The sequence below is a fragment of the Mauremys reevesii genome, linkage group 5, assembly GCF_016161935.1.
Source record: "Mauremys reevesii isolate NIE-2019 linkage group 5, ASM1616193v1, whole genome shotgun sequence".
Classification (NCBI taxonomy): Eukaryota; Metazoa; Chordata; order Testudines; family Geoemydidae; genus Mauremys; species Mauremys reevesii.
The window spans coordinates 52,647,286-52,664,132 of NC_052627.1; the positions used below are offsets into that span (position 1 = coordinate 52,647,286).

General features: G+C 42.0%; 1 long non-coding RNA gene across 1 annotated transcript; it reads right to left on the reverse strand.

Moving 5' to 3' along the window:
* Positions 1–2,003: 2,003 nt before the first annotated feature.
* LOC120406733 lies at positions 2,004–10,104 on the reverse strand. The gene is made up of 3 exons (XR_005599536.1): positions 9,962–10,104; positions 7,536–7,604; positions 2,004–2,299 (listed from the first exon to the last, which is right to left on the reverse strand). It is a non-coding gene; the product is annotated as an uncharacterized LOC120406733 (long non-coding RNA).
* Positions 10,105–16,847: the final 6,743 nt, after the last annotated feature.

Here is a 16,847-nt window from a genome sequence, read left to right on the forward strand (position 1 = left end):
GCAGGGCCTGTGGCAGAGCCAGAGGTTGAGCAGTGAGCAGCCCCCGGCACATTGGAAAGTTGGTGCCTGTAGCTCCAGCCCCGGAGTTGGTGCCTATACAAGGAGCCGCATATTAACTTCTGAAGAGCCGCATGTGGCTTCAGAGCCACAGATTGGCCACCCCCGATCTACACTCATTCCTATATTTGCTTTCTACAACCAACTCTCTGTATAACTTTTCATGTGTTATGTACCCGAGTAATCAGATTCTAATATCTAAACTGTATCATTACATTTATCTAAATTTGGGTTATTGCAGATTATGTATCCTATAGGTTTTTAAACAAACAATCTTTGTATTAGTGGATAATCTAAGCACTATACTGAGATGTACAGAAACTCTTCTCAACCTCTGTATTATCTAATTTTAACATTAGCTTTAATAATATTTTTAAATCTGAAGCCTTACACCAGGCTAGCTGAGAGGCCTGTATCACAAGTAGAGACGTCTTAATCATTTTAGCCTCCTAAACTGATAACCTACTTAAAAGAACAAAGAATTCCAGGCGTATGTTTTTCTGCTACGCAGTTGGGAGAGAAAAGCTGCATAGAACAGTTCAATGAAAAAGCATCAGGCGATAAAGATTCAGCATGCTTAGCACGTTGGTCTTCTCCCATCCCACCTCCAAAAGTGAAGGGCATGAAAACAAAGTATCCTAAATTTCTTAGCAAAATTAATCTCCGTGTGTTTGTGTGTGAGGATACATGAGACAAGAGTTAGGAGAATATAGTAATTGTAAGGCAAACAGACATCATATATTTTATAATAGAAATACCGATAGCTCAGCATTTATAACATAGAATCCTTCCTGCTGCTGCAACAACTTCTTTCCCCCAGCTGACAGTTGATTTAGTGACTTTTTTGCATTTGATTTAAAAGGGTGCAAGAGAACCTGCAGCACTGATCAGTTTTGATTTGTTTAGAGAAAGCAATAGCATATTCCTTAGTGCACTTATAGAATAAATTAATCACCAATAAAAACATTAAGTGTTATTTTTGCACAAATCATGTTGCCAGTACTGTTGGCTGCTGCTATTGAACACTCTGCTACTGCTGCATGGGGAAAGGAGATGCTATTGCTAACATTTTGAGAGAAGCACTGCTGCATGTTGGAAATGACGACAAAAGAGTGCATAGAGTATCAGTGGCAGTTTCCAGTCCTTGCTGTGCTGTTTACTTAATCTAACATTAAACTCCGTATAACCCACTAAGCCCAAATCTTGCAGATAAAGACAAAAATTGCTCTCTTCGCCAGCTGGCCACTGGTGCAGTGACAAAATGCAGAGCCTCTTTCTGGACTACTCCACCCCTTTGACTGTACCAATAAAGCTGACTGCAAGGAAGTGTTAAGTGTTTCCTAAGTATTTTGGAACACAGTCACCAGGAAAAAAAAACTATTTCTCAACCAGCTCTAAAACCCAGGGCTTACTATTTAAGGTGTTGAAATTAAATAATAAACTACTAATAGCAAATCTCCACCAAAGAGAAGTGACAGTTGAGGAACCAAGAGCACAGAGTGGGTGCCCTTGGTGGACCAGGGAGGGGGAAAAAAATACAGGGGGCTGCTCTGAAGGGTGACTGTTAGGCTAGGTGCCTTAAAAAAAAATTCCCCCCCTTTTCAGGCTAACTAGCTGACAGCATTGCATTTCACTTTCATTTATTTTTGTAGACTTTGTGCTGCACAGTACAGATGCAGAGTGGAGTATAAGGTAAGAAAGTTATCCCTAGGTTAATTTGCATAGCTGAGCTAGGCACTTTACAGATAGTTAAGAAGACAAGGTTTTTGCCCATTAAAGCTTATAGTTTCGATAACTAGAAAAAGGCAAAAGGAGGTGAAAAAACAAGGTAAGCAAGATGGGATGTTAAGGAAGTCACATCTTTTGTTTTTAGAGTAGTGTTATGACAGAGGCATATTTTATTTGCTTTTATACTTAATTTGAATTTGGCATAGTTTGTATGAGTCATTTGATAGTTAACACTACATCTGCAGCCACTTTTAGGGCTAATAAGTATTTTGGAAGAAGTGCAGTTTGAGGAAGCACATGAAGGCTCAGTGGACTTGGTCTGCATTTGTCTTCACTGCAGCTGCTACAGCAATGTAGATGTTTTGAGGGGTTCCTTCCTCACCAGTGTAGTTAATCCAGTCCTCACAGGTGCAGTAGCTGGGTTGATAGAATTCTTCCATGGACATTGCGACAGCTACTGTGGGTGTTAGGTTGCCCTAACCACAGCACTCACCTCATGAAATTTTGCACAGCCCTGAGTGATATAGTGAGGCCGGTTAGTTTCCTAAGCATAGACTAAGCCAGAAATACGAGTGGATGAAGCAGAGATCAGTCATGCAGCTATCTCCAACCTTTATGGTGGCAGAGTGACCAGTTCTATTCCAAAGGAGACCTGTTTTGAAGCGCCCCCACCCCCAATCAACCCACCTTCTGTTAGCTTTCCCCTGACTTTACATATAGGTTGTGGGTGGACTACTACCGCATTCCATAATAGGGGGTCAAACATTCAAACACAGAAGTCTGTGCAAAATGTGTCTAACTTATTTCCTTTTTCAATCATATAAAGCAGAAGTGTACAATCATACAAAATAAAGCCTACATGCATGTCCATGTTTCCTCACCACTCCAGGGCATTTTTTGGACTGGGGTCAGAGTGCCTAGGGTTGTCTAGAGGACATTTGGTCTAGGGTCTGATGTGGGGGCTGGAATATGGAGGCCTCTATCAACTCACCTGTATGATTCTTTATTTAAACCCCTCCTACTTACCCGGCTGCTCTCTTTTTTGTGTTTGGTGATTTTTCATTGCTCCTGCCTTTTTCCCTCCTTACAAAAGGGTAGGAAGACCAGTTTTATTCTAAGGTTGACCTCATCCATTGTCCCAAGGGGTTTGTATCCATACAGGATCACTGAGACCTAAGCACCATGATTTAAGTTAAATACTTTCCCTGTTGTCCTCAGTTTGGAATGTACTAGCTGCATGTCCTGACAGCAAAATTAGATCCCCATACAGAGTGTGTCCATGAGCCAGTAATTGCAGGCTATTGACCAGAGTGTGTACACGTTGTACACGTAGAACCACCTATTCAATCACAGCACACATGAGATTTGTGAGGCAAGTGATGGGGTCTGAGGTGTAGAATGGGTTTAAGCAAGATTTCTTGAACTGTGAAATGGGGCCTAATGGAGGAGTGGCAGCCCAGGAAGGAAATAGGGGTGGCCACTGCTGAATAAGAGGCCCCAGGAGCAATGGGGTTCTACCACAGCTTTTTAGACCACAACGGACCAGTAGGATCACCTAGTCTGACCTCCTAGATGATACACACCAAGTTATTTTAACCAAATAATTCCTGTATTAAGGCTACAGCGAGTGGTTACACTACACCATCTCTTTTAGAAATATCCAGTTCTGATTTAGAGACTACAAGTGATGGAGAATTCATCACAGCCCTTGGTAATTTGTTTCAGTGGCTAGTTATCCTGAGATTGCAGCTTATTGCCAAAGAGTCTTTCCTTGAAGGGAGGAGCAGCCCACAGTACCTACAATAATTCCCTGCTCCTCGTGTCCTATTTCTTGTTCCAGGCTGAAAAAGGGGAGATGCACATGAGAGGAAGGTGCATTCCAAGCGTCCTTCCCAGAGTGTACAGGTTGAAAGATGAGCAGGGATGAATGCAGCGTATATGCTATTGGTACACAGTGTGAGTGAGCTTTTTTGCACCATTGGTTCGTATCTGCCTGTGAAGGCCTGATAAACAACTCCATTAGTGGAAGTAGATCTGTTCCCCAGTGTCTAATGAACAATGCTGCACTGATGAACCTATTAAGGTAAACCTGTTTTCATTATTGGCGTGTCAAAGGGTGTTATTGTGTGGTTTCTCTGCTGCAGGGTTTAACTGCAATACAATATATTAATTGCAGATTTGTTAGCAACTGGCAGACTTTGCCTACTAATTACGTGAGCTTGGGTTTACTTTTCCCAGCACAGACATTGTGCACAGAGTTCAGACAGCTTGGCCCCAAGGAGTATTTTTATTTGTTGTAACATTTTGTCCAAGAAAAGGTTCCATGCTGAAGTGGCTAGCTTCATTCCCCACCCTCCCCTTCCTTGCTACTGTTGAGGTCAGCGCAGCTCATTATCAAGCCTCTATACAAATAGATTTAGCAGATCTGTTCACCCAGCCAAGAGCCACTACAGAGCATAGCATAGACATGTCTAACACCATACTAGCCCTCCATCATTCCCCATTTGGCAAAGTAACAGACTTTCTAGGCATGTGAATGCTTTAAAATATACAAAATTAACATTTAAAAGAAATGAGTCCGTCAAAACAAGAACAATGTCCAACATAGTGAAAGTAACTGTACAGTCCTGCATGCAGAAGATGTTTTGGGGTATACAATATAAAGCAGTTCTAGGTTTTCTATTCTCTGGTAAACCAAAGCAACACTATTAACTTGGAGTTATGTCCTTCAGCATGGCACTGACTTGGATAAATGAGAAGTTTCCAATTACAGTTGGCAAAGCTCTGAAGCTGTGCAGAAGAGGAGCCCTGCTTTAGCTTTGCTTCTGCACAGCTGTGTTTCAGCCAAGGAGCTTAGAAGCCCATGGGACTGAAACCTCCAGCTACCAAACTCACGTTTTAAGAAGGCCCTAGGTAATCTGATAAAATAAGCTCCCCACCCATGTATAGACAAATCTGACTTTATGACATATGTCATGGTGTTGTCCTTTGGAATTCCAGTACCAGGCTGTGTAACAATGCAGCAGTGAAATTAGGTCTCTTCACTCTCCTTCCCTCCCAAAATTAATTCCTCTTCCATGTAGCCACCACATTCCTGGATGCATTCCTTTTTAGTGAAGGTAAAACTGTCAGGCAGGCTGAACAAAACAAAAACAAAACCCCCACAAGTCTTCCATTTCCTTCTTGCTTCAGGATGAACTTGTTCATTCCTGACCAAATCCATCCTGTTCCTATCTTGTTCAAGAAGAGGAACAACCTAACTAGAACAAAAGCTCAAACTCATTGATATTTGCCTTCTTCCATGGCAAACTTGGATGGTGGTCCCCTAGCAGGGACTCACCTTTCCTGGAATACTCATAGGAAGAAAAACTGGCTCCAACTGCTTCTGGTTAATCCTTGCCATCATGATGTGGTGCTCACAGCTTCCTAGCCTGGTCACACTGATGGCCCCCTTGGGACCAAAATTGGTGATACAACCACAAGTTTCAAGATGGCTTCCTGTTTTGAAAATGCCCCCCTCCCTCACACACTGCAGGGAAGTGAAGGTAAGAGACATTTTGTGGATACAGTTGCAGCATATGCTGGAGAGAAATACAGAAACTAAACTTTGAAAAAAATCTCAGTCATCTGCTATAATTGAAACCACTATTTTATAAAGCAATAAAACCAGTTCTTGAAATTAGAAACATTGGTGATAAGTAAATTATGTCTCCTAATTCAATAATTAGCTTGTTTTGGAAATATTCAGAGCTTTGACCTAGTCACTGGGTCAGGTCAATAAATCTGAATTTTGACTAATTAAACAATCCTTATTTAAGCAAAATTACCATTTTGACTCAGACTTTAAGATCAGACGGAACCATCATGATCTAGTCTAACCTCCTGCACATTGCTCATTTAAATTCCAACATGCCCATTAAGGTGTGACCAAGTTAGCAGCATGCACAAGTGTGCCCACTTGTGTGCATGCAGTTTTGAAAAAGTCCCTAAATTGTTATTTTAAACTGTAGCAGAGTGATATGCCTCACATCCATATTGACTGGGAGCGACGATAATGGATCCTTAGGGCATAAAAGCAATTGGCCAGTGTTACCCTTTGGAATCTCTCAACAAGAAAAATTTAGTCAAAGAGCAGCACCATCCACTCCTACCAAAGGCTGCAAACACATCATAGTCCACCGTACTAAGACAGCTTGTATATCTAACACTTGGTTTTTTAGCCAAAACCTCTGCTGATTAACTCAGTCCATGGGACTGAGTTGAACTTACTAAGGGCTTTGGGGTTTATCCCAATAAGAATTTGCTCACTGAGCCCTCATGAAGCAGAATGACTGTTTCTAAGAGTAAATTTGCATTTGAATGTAAGCAAAAGGGGCTAGAGAGAAACTGGATTTATTTTAAAATGCAAAAAAGGCCAAATTACTGTCACTGATCTTGCTCTATAAAAAAAAAAAGTTTTTTTTCTTAGCTAAATTGCTAAAGGAACACAGGCTCATGTTTTTGTAGCCAGGTGCTGTTTAAGCAAAGTCTAATTCCTTTATACTCATTTATCCAATCTTAAGTGAGTGTTCTTTCTTGGTCAAGCCTTCTAATAAAATTAGAAATTTTAGTTGTGCACTATTTATCATTATTTATGGAATACTTGACACTGTCAGCTCAGTTACTCATATACAACTTTCATCAACATTTGTAGTTTGTCAATAAATAGGACCCCTTTTAATGCACTTGGTCAATATCAGAAAGGGAATACTGTGTTTGCAAGAAAGACAAAAGTAATAGAGCAAACTGGAGCATGGCATTGTTAAATTATTATATTAATCAGCAATGTGTCATTTGCAATGTCCATCATTCTTTGGGGGTGGGGGGAAGAGAACAAAGAGGGGAAGTGAGAATGTGTGCGCCGATGTTTGATGGGAGTGTGGGGATTATACAGTTATAAATTAGAGGCCTCAATTCACTGTCTAGCCAGGACTCATGAATATTTGATTTTGGGATTTAACCTATTGTATTGGCTAGGTGGCTGGAGAGTGGGAACAATCTTGCTATGCATTTTTCAGCCTGTGAATTAGGCAAAATGTGACCGACACCAATGTATTCACACACTTCTCTAACCTGTACAAACTAGGTCTTATGAGGTATATGAGAGATAACACACTGATCATTAAGATTATAAAATGCATGTGTTAATGTTGTATGCATAGGTGCTGGAACTAGGGGTGCTGCCATACCCCCTCGCTTGAAATAGTAAGCGAAGTACATAGTTTCTGCCTTCAGCACCCCCACTATGAAAAAAATGTTCTAGTACCACTGGTTTTGTGAAGTTATGAATTCCGTCTGTATGATGTTACTAGAACATAAGACCAGAGGTAAAGGTGGTAAACAGGTGTGTCCTAGACAAAAGAATGTGGGTTTACCTCAATTTTCATTAGCTGTAAACAGCCATCAAGCTAAACCAGTGGGGGTTTCAAGTTCAGGATCAGAGTAAGAGAATTAATATGGCTCCTGCATCCCAATGAGACTCAGGCGACTGAATTCCCAGGAGTCCTTCCTGACTAGTATCAGAGGGGTAGCCGTGTTAGTCTGGTTCTGTAGAAGCAGCAAAGAATCCTGTGGCACCTTATAGACTAACAGACGTTTTGCAGCATGAGCTTTGGTGGGTGAATACCCACTTCTTTGGATGCAAGTAGTGGAAATTTCCAGGGACAGGTTTATATATGCAAGCAAGAAGCAAGCTAGAGACAAAGACATACCTTTGGGGAGATAAGAGACAGACTTCATCTTTCACCTAAGGAGACAAGGAAAGCCAGCACTGTGTCTTTCTGTGGAAGGTCAGGATGAGAAAATAAATAAATCAGACATGGATGAAAGATTGTTCAAGGTAAATTTCTTCCCAAAGACTGTAGCTTTGGAAGTTGCTCTTAGCCATTAGAAAGCATATTTTTATTTTTGTTTGCTTATAACAATGTTTTGGTCTTTATCCCTTGTACTCAAACTCATATAAAGCCACACACTTTTTGATTAAACAAATGTGTTTCACTTTTAAATCGAAGCCAACCCAGTGCTGTGTTTGAATTGAAGTGATTGTTAGCTCCTGTTAAAGTGTGAACTGTGCTTTTGTCTGTTTAAAGGAGCAATGGACCTAACTTCCTGGAGTGCACCAGGAGAGTACTAGACACGTCAGGGCAGAGACAATTTTAGTGAGAGTTGGGACTGGGGGTGTGCTGGGGGTCACCCTGCAAGTAGTAAGCACGACTGACTGAGAGCAAGGTGGTACTGGGGTGGTGGAGGCAGGCAGCTGGGGATAAAGTGCTTAAACAAACAGTGTGCACAGCATACAGACACTCAAAGAACTGCATGCTTGTCTGATGGCTGTTGGCATCCGGGCCATGAGCTACAGCAATGGCTAGGGCCGGCTCCAGGTTTTCCGCCGCCCCAAGCGGTGACAAAAAAAAAAAAGCTGCAGCAGTACAATCGCGCTGCTCCCCTCTTCAGCAGCAGTTCAGTGGCAGGTCCTTAGCTCCGAGAGGGACTGAGGGACCCGCTGCTGAAGACCCGGCTGTGCTGCCCCAATAGCAGCTGGAGTGCCACCCGTTGGTATTGGCCGCCCCAAGCACCTGGTTCTTTAGCTGGTTCCTGGAGCCAGCCCTGGCAATGGAGCACTTAAGGCACTCTATGCTGCAGGACAGGCAGTGACTACCCTTACTGGGCTGGGTTGAACCTCAAGAGTCATGTTATCATTTGTGAAAGCATCTGCTCATCAGAGACTGCTAGTTCTTTACACAATGGCTATGGTAAGTCTTCAAAATATTTAACTTGACTACTTTTCTCAAGGATCATTTAGTTTTTAACATAAAAACTAAAGACATTCTCACAAAGCTGAGCCTGACTTGCACATGCAAGCTGTGAAGGCTTGACTGGTTTCTGCAGGAGATAAAGTAAGGTTTATTAAATACCCAAAACAGGAGTATGAAAACAAGCAAGCAGGCATCAGCACACAGCCACCTACTTACATTTTTACAGTAGTTAGAAGTGCAAATTATGCCTCTGAACTTAGACAGTGATTTTTATATTCAGGGCCAGATTCTGCCACCTCTCTCATAAGAGTGTTTTACTATGAGAGGAATAACTCCACATTACGATACTATACAATCTGATGAAATATGTCAGGTCCTTAAAAGACTTATGAGTTTTGAATATCACTCTTATTACAAAGTTTTCCTCTCTATTTCCTGCATGTCAAATTATTGATGGACTTTCCCTTGTGAACATATTAACATTGACTTAACATTGTAATATAAAGAAGCGTTAAAAATCATCCAGGAAAACCCATAATCTGTGATAGGAAAAAGTCTAAAAACAAAAAGGATTAAAAAAGAAACAGTTTGGAATAATATAGAGCCTTGTAAAACTAAAAAGAAGGTTATGATAGGAAAACTTATCTACTAGCACATACTAGTCAGATAAATAATGTTATGCTGGGGGGGGGGAAACAAACAAACAAACAAACAAAAAACACCTCCTCACATTCAATATATTTCATAGGCTCCCTGTAAGGAAGTATGAAAAGGCTGAGGAACGTGGCTATATAAATCCCAATAATTATAGATGTTTCTATCACAAGAACTTAAAAAAAAAATAAAAGAAAAATTTTTATCTTCCTAAGATATATCAGAGTAGTCACTATGTTCAAACTGGCATCAAAGCACAAATTCAGAGTTGGAAAAAGCCCTCAATATAGGTCTCTTATGCAAGACCTATTTGTTACCCAGTGTGCTGCTCCCTTTTCACATTTGCCAAGTTCCCAGTGGTTCTGATCCTATCATCAGCTGCCCCCACCAATCAGCTGTATCTTAACCTTTCCAGCATTGCCACACACCAGAGTTCAAAAATCATGAATCATAACCACCCTCACCAAAAGTCACCACTAACCATATAGCGCAGGCAGCCACCACCCAAGTGTCTCCTCCTGGGCAGGTATCACACCATAGCCCCCTACCTCTATTCTGCTTTCCCTCTCTTCAGGGCCCCCTCACAAACACTTCAGAAAAGTAGTTCAGATAAGTCCCCTACTAGAGTCCAGTTTATTGAGTCCTCTAGTACATATTGACTCTTGAAATTTCAAGCCCAGTTTAGCATCTCTCTTGATTAACCCAAAATAACACAAATCAAAACTAACCCAGTTGGCCTTCATGGGCTCTCTCCTGCCACAACAAGGTCTCTCACAGGCTCCCCTCACCTGGAGAGCTTTTGCCCACTCCTGCTTCTTCAGCTTTTCCCCTAACTGCAAGAGCCTTCTTACTCCCTAAAAATACAACTGTAGTCTCCTATACTTCCCCTTTCACCGCTGCTGCCTGCTCTTTTTATATGGGGAGCACCTGACTCAACCCACATGGGGCTTGTCCTGTAATCAAGGCTGGCTTAGGCCCAGGCTCCTGAGCCCATGGGGAAAGCCATACTGTTATATGTTGTAAAACCATGAGATTCTCTTTTTAAAAAAAGATTATATTGTGAAGTTCTCTTTTCCAACTTCCTCTTTTGTTACCAATGTGCTGTTCTTTACTTTCCCATTCTCTGATCCTTTGCATGGCTGGAGTTTTCACAGTTCTCTCTCTCTTTGAGAGAGAATAGTTGTATGAACAATGATTTCCATAAGCATTTTCACAGGGTATTTTGGTACATTTTTAGAAAATCAAATCGGTTTTTTTCCTTCAAAAACCTGGAAATTGTCTGAGAGATGGTTGAGGACCCAGAGCCTCAGTGGATATGTAACTGGGATTTTCAAAAAAGATTTGACTGCTGCCTGTTTTCTGAGAACAGCATTATATGATGATGTGTATCCATTTTGTGCTTCCTGTCATAAAGGAATGTGTATCTATTAGCTTTATTTTTCTGTATTCTACAGAGACTAGAACCTACAATTGTGCCACTGAAATGATGCAAATAAAGGAAGGTGCTAGACGTGGGTTCTCAGTCTGTGAGCCATAAGAGTCACAACCCTCCTTTATGGCTAGAAGAGGGGGAGTCCCAAAACTTCCTCTATTGTAATAGAGGATCATGATATGGAAAAAAGTTTCAATCAAACTTGACAACCCAAGTGGGCTGCGTGTATTCCTGGAGGTTTCATCAAATGACAATCTTTAATTAAATGATTAATCTTTAATACCTGGAAACTCCAGGACAATCCTGGAGGCTTGGCAACCCTTGGTATGTGTGGATAATTAACCCAGGTTTTTATTTCATCCCTTTAAAAAGTTGCACTGACCCTGAAATTTTTGGGATTTTTTCCCCATATTTCCCCTATCGTGTTCTTGTGGTGTGGGTATGACTATTATGGTAAGATGCAATTTTTTTATTATGCTAGCTCTGTATTACTGGCTTCTACTGGGAGGTGAGAGGCATGTATTGGGAAGGCATTGATATCAAATAAGGCCAACACTAATGTAACTGAGGTTCTGCTAAGACAGATCCTCAGAGCCAGGGTCTTAGCCTGCTGTCTACAAGTTCTTGCTCTTTAGTATAGTTAATAAGTGTCCTATAACATGGTCCTGGCATTAGTCAATAAGATGGTAAGTGAAGAGGTTATTAAAAGAAAATAACAGTATTATGAGGGTGGTGGGCAACAGGGAACTAGGGAACCTGGTGGCTGTACTGAAGTCCTGGCTGATCCAAAGATATGCCAATTAACTCCTCCAGTCAGTTTACCTCCTTGGTAAAAGTGAAAATCGGTGTTTTTTAAAATAAGTCACCAGCTATTTGTCTTGCTCTTTAGTAGAACCTCTTTATTATTTATTATTTAACCACTTTTGGTCTCCTTCCTCTGACATTCACCCATCTCTTTCGCTTTGATACCAGCTCCTTCAAAACAACATAGTGGGACTGTGCTACATATATGCATACAAGCTGCATGGCTGGTGCACAACAACAGGGTCTGTTTGGACTTTTAAAAAAGGGGCCTGACTGCTTAAAGCCTTTAACATTTGTCTCTTGCCTTTGTTGTATGACATTTGAAACCAGAGTCATGTTAGGACAATGTCTAATGGAAGGAGAGCAGACTCCAAACCCTGTAGAAAGATCCCTTCTGCCAATTCTTCTGGCAAATGCAAGATTGACTGTAATGGCTACATGTTATGTAACTGTTGCCCCCTTTTGACCTGTGCAGTTTGAGGCCCTGGGGATTTGCTGGGCAGAAAGTGGAAATTGGTGATAGCCAGGTATTTCTTTGGTGTAGTTTTTCCTATTTGGAAAGAATATACAGAGTCCTGTGTCTTTGAATCAGAAGGAATCAAATACCAGGACACAGCTTCTTTTGCTTACACCACCAAGAACACTTTTTTCAGACTGCATCCTGACCCAAAAGCCTCTCTCCAGCTTTCTTCCAGGGCGAGATATTGTGCTTTCAACTATGCCTTCTGGCTAGCTTTTGATCCATCTCTGTGTATTTTGCCTTCCGTCACACACACAAAACCCCTACCCAAAACAATATGCAGCAAAGACTTCTATCTGGGTTCACATACTCCTTTTGCCCTAGATGGGGGCTAATCCTTACAAATTAATTGAAAGATGCATTCACACCTATTAATCTCAATCAGGTTTCAACTCAACCCATAGCTATCCAGTTTAGAACATAATTTTGGAAGCAACAGAGGTGGAGCACAAGCAGGCAATGCAGGTAAGAATAAAACAGCCACTTTAGCTTGCTTGAGACCGTCTTTTCCTGTTTTACAGTGACGCAAGTCTTGACTAGCAGCCATGACACTCCAGGCACAGTTCCAGCTCCTTGTTACTGTTTCTATTAACAGATTGCTGAATAAAGTTCGAGTTTCATAGCATACAAAGCACTTTTCACACTGCATGTGCCTATAAGGATGTTGTTCAAAAGAATGAGTTCTCCCTTAGGATGATGGTCCCAGTCTGGGGAAAGGGAAACACGTGAAGCAGACTGAAATTAGTAATGAGGATTCTGGGGCAGGTTCCCTTACACATCATGGGCGGGGTTCCACTTCTGGTATTGTTTACTGTGCTATAATTATGGCTGCCAAGCTCTAAGTGCTCTAGGTGTGGCATCTGTTACAGGAATTCTCTCTCTCTCTCGAATAGCTAATAAATAGACAAGGTACTGACTTGTATATTCCTGGGTTTTGCCTTGTAAATGGCTTGCTTGGTGCATCTCTGTCAGTGCTTAACAGCATCCACCCGTCCCATCCAAGGTAATGCTGAGCAGTGGAACACGTGCAGGCAGGGAGGTGCCTAATCTGGTAATCAGCAGTGGCATTTTTAACAGATAAGCATAGAAGTGGCTACACCTTCTGGTTTCACTAACCTATATATTACTATTAGCATATGTAAACAGGGATTTTCCACCCAAACTGGAAGTTTTAAAAGATGTTCACCTGATGGGCGTAACAGCAGCTACCAGGTTGTCTGCAGCTGCTCCATGTGGTGGTTCTGGCTGTACTAAATTGGAAACGGACCAGAAGCTTCTCAAAAGGAAGTGGTCAGGGAATCTCTGCCAAGAACTAGGTTAATATAAATAATAAGTAACCATGATGATGATGGAAATTGGCCTCCTTTCTGAGCACAAGTTTCTGAGCAGACGCTTGCTGTCTGGTCACTCTACAGGCTGAGGATGTGGACTGAGCTGCAGGATGGTGTTTACAGTGTTGCCAATTCTTGGGATTTTATCATGTTTTGCAGTATTTGATGTTTATCTTAAAGCCCCAGCTCCTGGATTAGGATCTGGCATGAAAATCTCAGCTTTTATTAAAACAGTAATTTTCGATCATGTATGTGGCTGCAGGGAAAAGCTTGATAAAGTGAAAGGAGTTTACCCTAAAGGCCCAGAAACCAGAAGAAATGATTTAAAGATGTATTATTTAAAGATATCTCATGAGTTCAAAGCTGTTTTCATGATTTTGTGGTGCCTGACTCATTTTTTTGAATGCTTGGGGCTGGCAATAGTGTGTGATGGCTGTGGGAGCCCTGAGGAAGACTACAAATGGGAGGAAACTCTGACCAAAGCAGTTGACTGGAGAGAGGAGCTTTGGGGATACTCAGCATTCCCTCAAGAGCAATTCACTCATCCTACATGAGTGTATCTATAGGATAAGGGGACTGAACACCTTCTGCATGAGCCAGAGGATTGTTGGCGAGTATGTCAAATTCTGTGCCTTAGAGCATGTTCATATAAGAAGAGAGCAACCTCTTTCCACTACTTTCCCTCATTCACCCAAGCACCTGTGTGTGTGTAAGTCTATCAACTGCCTTGCTACTAGATGTGATCTCAAAAGACAAATTATATTTCTGTGTCTGTTGGCATAACCCTGCTTTCCCCTGCCTTTTCTTCAACAGGAGCCAGTATCCTAGCAGGATGAATGGGGACAAGCAGATAGTTAGCCTATTACTGGGGTCCTTGGAGCATAACTGCTACCCCTCTGCCTGCTTGGATGTGATTTATGATAGTATCATTTATCCCTTTTCCAACAAGGAGGGGGGGGCTGCTCCTGTCTGGATGGTCCATCTCCCCTGCCCCACAATTTGGCCAGCACAAAGTAAGACCTAGAGAGGCAACAACCATATAGTCCTGAGGGGCAGACTGCACTGGATTTGGATGAGGGAGATAAAATGAGGGTGAGGAAAGATGCATCTGAGTCAACCCACCTCTGTAGTCCTCCATTATATCAGCATTGGAGAGGGATTAACATGGAGCTTTGTTAAGTGAGGAAGAACGAACGAAGAGGAGAAAAATTAAAAGCTTGGTTTTGGTCACGGTTAGCTTGAGTTCAAAGTGAGAAATTCAGGATGATACACTGGAGAGACATTCAGATACGTAGTTCTGGATGGCAAGAGATAGATCACATGTGGAGAGGTAGATCTGTGACTGAGTCTATCAGTGTAGAGATATTAGTGGATGCTGTATGGGTGCATGACATCATCCCTGACTAAAATATACAAGGGAATAAGAAGAGAGCCCTGAGGGAATCTCACAGAGAGGGCGGAAGGGAAGATGAGGAACTACTAAAAGAGAAAAATCAAGAGAGGACAGGGCCATGAAAGCCAGCTTTAAAGAAGAGAAGAGAACTTTAAAAAGGAGGGAGTGCAGGCTCAAAGCTATCGAAGTCTGAAGAAAGAACAAGGAGAATAAGCACAGAACAGAGGCCCTGAATCTTGACCAAGGCAAGGTAGATGGAAACCTCAAGAGCAGTTTCAGCTCAATAGCAGTGGGAGAAACCAGATTGGAGGGGGATCAGGAAGGAGGAGTGAGAGAACAGGAAATCACCTGTTCAGGGAGCTTAGAGGCAAAAAGGGAAGGCAACTTGAGAGACAGGTAGGAAGGAGAGATTATTTTGGGAGGTGTGGGGGAACATAGAACATGATCAGGGCTGGCTCTAGACCCCAGCGCGCCAAGCGCGTGCTTGGAGCGGCGTCCCGCGGGAGGGTGGAAGGCGGCTCCGGTGGACCTCCCGCAGGCATGCCTGCAGAGGGTCCGCTGGAGCCGCGGGACCAGCGACTGCCAGAGCGCCCCCCGCAGCGTGCCGCCGTGCTTGGGGTGGCGCAAATCCTAGAGCTGCCCCTGAACATGATTATGTATTGAGGTTTCTTTGAAAGACTCTAGTCTATGTTACATGTTCTCTTTTCATCCCAAAAATACATTATATTACCCTTACACTGTTCTTAGCCCGGCTCCTCCACCCTCCCCCACTTTGTTGACTTGAGCAGATGGCGGGTGTCTGCAGCATTTACATCACTAATACCTGTAGATATGTATCTTTCATCTAACATCTTTGTCACGAGGTAGCATTCACAGTAGTATCAGAGATGGCTGTATTGAGGTCATACGTGGGGATACATTTGAAACCTCACCAAAGAATTGTTGAATTCCTTCTGCATCAAATATCAAAGCCTAACATCACAAACATTTAATATAAGCAGTTGCTAATCTGTTGTAAATTACTAATTTTACATGCATATTTATTATCTGCTTCAGTGTTTTGTTATATAAACAAAATATCTGAAAAATCTTGGAGTGGATGAATGGCCAAATGCCAAAAGCTTGGTTCTGATCTCAAAAGCAGCTGTTGTTCAGAACGTGAAGTCAACACATAAGTTACATTAACAAATTTTCTAGTGTGAAAAAAATAAGACCAAATCCTGCCATGCATCACACAGGTCTGCTGTGGGGAAAGGAGGAGAAGAAGATACAACGCAGTCTTCAGCACACATTCTAGGACAGTAAGCACTGCTCATTTTGGGAGAAGCAGGAAGATGTGCTCCAAAGCATGTTCCCATAGCCAACTTGAGCTATGTTACTCTTTATTGGTAATTCAAGAACCTTTCACTGAGCTAGAGCCTTTCATATGGCCAGGCCCCTCCCCTATTCGCAGCACAGATATTACAGTAGAACCTCAGAGTTACAAACTAACCAACCAACCAACCATACCCCTCATTTGGATTCGGAAGTACACAATCAGGCAGCAGCAGAGACAAAAAACCAAAACCAAAAACAAACAGAAAAACAAAAAGACAGTACAGTACTGTGTTGAACATAAACTACTAAACAAAAAGGGAAAGCAGCATTTTTCTTTTGCATAGAAAAGTTTCAAAGCTGTAATTAGTGAATGTTCAGTTGTAAACTTTTGAAAGAACAACCATAGAGTTTTGTTCAGAGTTATGAACAACCTCCATTCCCAAGATATTTGTAACTCTGAAGTTCTATTCAGATAGAATTTTGCCTGTACTGTTTTAAAGGAAGATGTGAAGACTCAGGCCTGGTTTACACTACGAGTTAAGGTCAAATTTAGCAGCATTAAATTGAATTAACCCTGCACCCGTCCACACAACAAAGCCATTTACTTCGACATAAAGGGCTCTTAAAATTGATTTCTGTACTCCTCCCCAACGAGGGGAGTAGCGCTGAAATCAACATTGCCGGTTTGAATTAGGGTTAGTGTGGATGCAATTAGACGGTATTGACCTCCAGGAGCTATCCCACAGTGCACCATTGTGACCGCTCTGGACAGCAATCTGAACTTGGATGCACTGGCCAGGTAGACAGGAAAAGCCCC